At 42.4% G+C, this 4,283-nt stretch overlaps 1 protein-coding gene across 1 annotated transcript in view; it reads left to right on the plus strand.

The window, feature by feature from the left end:
- LOC122556563 (solute carrier family 22 member 5-like) overlaps positions 1–4,283 on the plus strand; it is a 110,601-nt gene that overhangs the window by 80,433 nt on the left and 25,885 nt on the right. The window lies entirely within an intron of this gene.

Raw genomic sequence — 4,283 nt, forward strand, 5'->3', positions numbered from 1 at the left:
TCACCACCCACTTCACTTTCAACAACATAATTTACAAACAAACCAACGGCACACCCATGGGATCTCTGCTATCAGGATTCATAGCAGAAGCGGTGATGCAAAGACTCGAATAAACAGCCCTACCAACCACCAAACCAAAAATCTGGGTCCGCTACGTAGATGACACCTTTGTCATCACAAAACGAAACAAGATAGAAGAGACATTTGACATCATCAACAATACCGTCACAGGCATGCAGTTCACCAAGGAGGAAGAAATCGACAACAAACTCGCATTCCCGGACGTCACAGTCGAAAGAAAGGACAACGGAGAACTACAAACCTGCGTATACAGAAAACCGACAAACACTGACCAAATACTTAACTACACCAGCAACCATCCCAACACACACAAACAAAGCCATATCGGAACACTATTCCAACGAGCCACCACACACTGCAGCACAGACGATCTTCGGAAAACAGAGGAGAATCACCTATACAACGTATTCAAGAAGAACGGATACTCAAAAAATACAGTCCGCAGATTCCTCGAGAACAAACCACGACAAGCAGACCAAACACAGCCAGAAACCCTAACCACCTTACCATACATCAAAGAAGTTTCAGAAATGACAGCCAGACTACTAAGACCCCTCAGAATCCTAGTAGCACACAAACCCACCAACACTCTCAAACAAAAACTAACAAACTTGAAAGACCCAGTGCAACCCATGGACAAAACCAACGTCATCTACAAAATTCCATGCAAGGACTGCCACAAACACTAGGTAGGACAAACAGGAAGAAGATTAATCACCAGGATACACGAACACCAGCTAGCCACAAAAAGACACGACCCTCTCTCCCTCGTAGCCCTACACACGGATGAAAAAAAAACAACCAATTCGACTGGGACAACACATCTATCCTGGGACAGGCTAAGCAAAGACTTGCCAAAGAATTCCTAGAGGCCTGACACTCCAACCACAATGCCATAAATAAACACATAGATCTAAGTTGATCTAAACTGTGCTCCTAGACAATCCCAGACGTATATTCCCTTGCTCATTACACCTTTCTCCACCCGTATTTACTGGCCTACATTACCTCCTAGGTCCTAATGCCATTAATTGAAAGCTGTCATCCCTGACACCAGATTATCTTTGGTTCACTCTTCCCCAGATCTAGAATCCCCCAAAATTTGCAGTCACCTTGGTCCAATTTCTTATGCAACACCACCTCTTCAATCTTTGAATACTGTCTACTCTTTCAAACATCTAGGCCTCACTTTCTTGAATTCTTTCTCTGAACCCTCTGACCAGACTTCCTTAAAACATACAATTTTAATTAAAGGTTATGGGTTCCAACATAATTTCACCTGTAGCACTGAAGGTTTGTGCTCCAGAAATAGCTGTATCTCTAAATAAGTTACTCCAATACAGTTTCAATGTCCTGACCACGTGGAAAACTACCCAGATACATCTTCCCACCTAAATGCTGGACATGTCTAATCTGTCCCATTGCCATCTTGGGTGCCCACATTCAGTCATTACCAAAGTGATGAAATCTATCATCAACAGTGTTATCAATTGACACTTACTTCCAAACAGTCAGCACATCAGTTGTCAGTTTGAGGTTTCCTGGAAACACAGTTCAAGACCTTATTACATCCTTAGTTCAAGAAAGGAAAAACATGTTAATTTTAGCAGTGAGGTGAGAGCAAATGCTCTTGACAAAGTGCTAACAGAATTGGAATCATATGAAGTGGCAACTTTCTACTGGTTTAAGTTAAAATAGCATTGTAGGAATGTGTGTAATGTTGGAAGCCAATTATCTCAGTCTCAGGTTAGCATTGTAGGAGGTCCCGAAGGTAGTGTCCAAGACCAATCTTAAGCTGGTTCATCAATGACCTTCCCTCTATCAGAACATCTGAAATGTGGATGATCAAATATTATGTTAGTGTTCAAAATAATTTGCAATACGTCAGATACTGAAGCAGTCCGAGACCACATATAACGGGATCTGGACTAACATTCAAGCTTGGGCTGACAAAATGGAAATGACAATCATATACCACAAATATTAGGCCATGATCTTTGCCAACAAGAGAGGGTCTACTCACCTCCACTTTATATTGAATGGCGTTACTATCATTGAATCACCCACCACCAGCATCCTGAGGCTCACTGTCAACCAGGAACTTAATAGACCAGCCACATAGCAACTTCGTTACTTGTGTCAGAGCTGAGAATTCTGTGAGCTTTTCCATCATCTACAAGGAGTAAGTCAAGTTGTGCTGGAATAACCTCACTGACCTGGACACTTAGTACCAAAAACAAGCAGAAATTTGACACCATTCAAGGACCATAAGATAATAAGATAGAGGAGCAGCATGAGACAAAGTAGTCTCTTTGTACCCCATCGACCAAAGTAATAATTCACTCCCTTCACTATCGTGCAGTGGGAACAATCTGTACCCTATATCCATTACAGCAACTTGCTAATGCTTCTTTTCTGGAACCTGCCAAGACTCATAACTGGCATTACCAAGCAAAACAAAGACACAATTTATCTGGGAACAGTATCATCTGAGAGTTCCCCAAATCATATATCAAGCTGAGTTGGAAATATTTCGCCATTTTATCTTCCACGTGAAATCTATTCAGTTTCAACACCATTTCTTTGCACCCCATTACTACTTCTCCACCAGTCCAATGTCCACTCTTAGCTCTCAAGCCTTTTAGGTACCAAAACCTCTTGCAATCTTCTTTTCTATTACGAGCGAGCTTAACCTTATATTTCATCCTCTCCTACCTTCTTGCCTTTCTGTAGTTATCCACTGTTGTTTTTTAGAGAATTCCCAATCCTTTGGCTTCCTACTCCTAATCCTCATCACTTTGTATACTTTTGCTTTTATGCAACCAATTCGGGCCAGCTCCTCCCTCATGTTTTTGTAGTTACATTTACATAATTGCAATACTGTTATATCTGTTTCCAGCTCCTCACTCTCAAGCTACAGGGCGAATTCTATCATATTGAGGTTACTGGCCCCCAAGGGTTTCCTTTGCTTTAAGCTTCCGAATCAAATCTGCCTCATTACACATCACCAAATCCAGAATTGGGTGTTCCCTAGCACAAGTTCCCTCTCACACAAGTTGCTCCAAAAATCATGTCATAGGTATTCCATGGCTTCCTTTTCTTGAGAATGACTACACATTCTCTGTGGCTGTGGCACTGCATCCTGCACTGTGTTCTGTTACCCTAATGCACTTTGAATGATACAATCTGCCTGTAAAGCATGCAAAACAGCACTTTTCTCTGTATCTTGGTACATGTGACAACAAAAAAAATCAAACTCAACTCAAATTCAACCTGATTCTCCCAGTGCACTTGCTATTGATTATTGTTATAGTACCTTTCTATCTCGTGAGTTAAACGCTTCCCCAGATCATGACTACAATTGGAAGTCCTGTATATGACTCCCATCAGGGTATTTCTTTCCTTTGCGATTCCTCAATTCTACTCACACAGATTCTACACCTTGCAACATTATAAGATTCTCACTATTTATTTTATTTTATTTCTAACAAAGCAACTCCACCCCGTCTGCCCATTTGCCTGTCCTCTCCATAGAATGCGTATCCTTGGATATTTAGTTCCCAGCCTTGATCCCCTTGCAGCCACGTCCCTGTGATAATAGACAATAGATAATAGACAATAGGTGCAGGAGTAGGCCATTCTGCCCTTCGAGCCTGCACCACCACTCAATATGATCATGGCTGATAATCCTTAATCAGTATCCTGTTTCTGCCTTATCTCCATAACCCTTGATTCCATTATCCTTGAGAGCTCTATCCAACTCTTTCTCAACTGGGACTGGGCCTCCACTGCCCTCTGGGGCAGAGCATTCCACACAGCCACCACTCTCTGGGTGAAGAAGTTTCTCCTCATCTCTGTCCTAAATGGTCTACCCCATATTTTTAAGCTGTGTCCTCTGGTTCGGCACTCACCCATCAGCGGAAACATGTTTCCTGCCTCCAGAGTATCCAATCCTTTAATAATCTTATATGTCTCAATCAGATCCCCTCTCAGTCTTCTAAACTCAAGGGTACACAAGCCCAGTCGCTCCAGTCTTTCAGTGTAAGGTAATCCCGCCATTCCAGGAATTGACCTCATGAACCTACGCTGCACTCCCTCAATAGCCAGAATGTCTTTCCTCAAAATTGGAGACCAGAGCTGCACACAATACTCCAGTTGTGGTTTCACCAGGGCCCTGTACAGCTGCAGAAGAACCTCTTCAC

This window comes from Chiloscyllium plagiosum, chromosome 14, assembly GCF_004010195.1.
Source record: "Chiloscyllium plagiosum isolate BGI_BamShark_2017 chromosome 14, ASM401019v2, whole genome shotgun sequence".
Lineage (NCBI taxonomy): Eukaryota > Metazoa > Chordata > Chondrichthyes > Orectolobiformes > Hemiscylliidae > Chiloscyllium > Chiloscyllium plagiosum.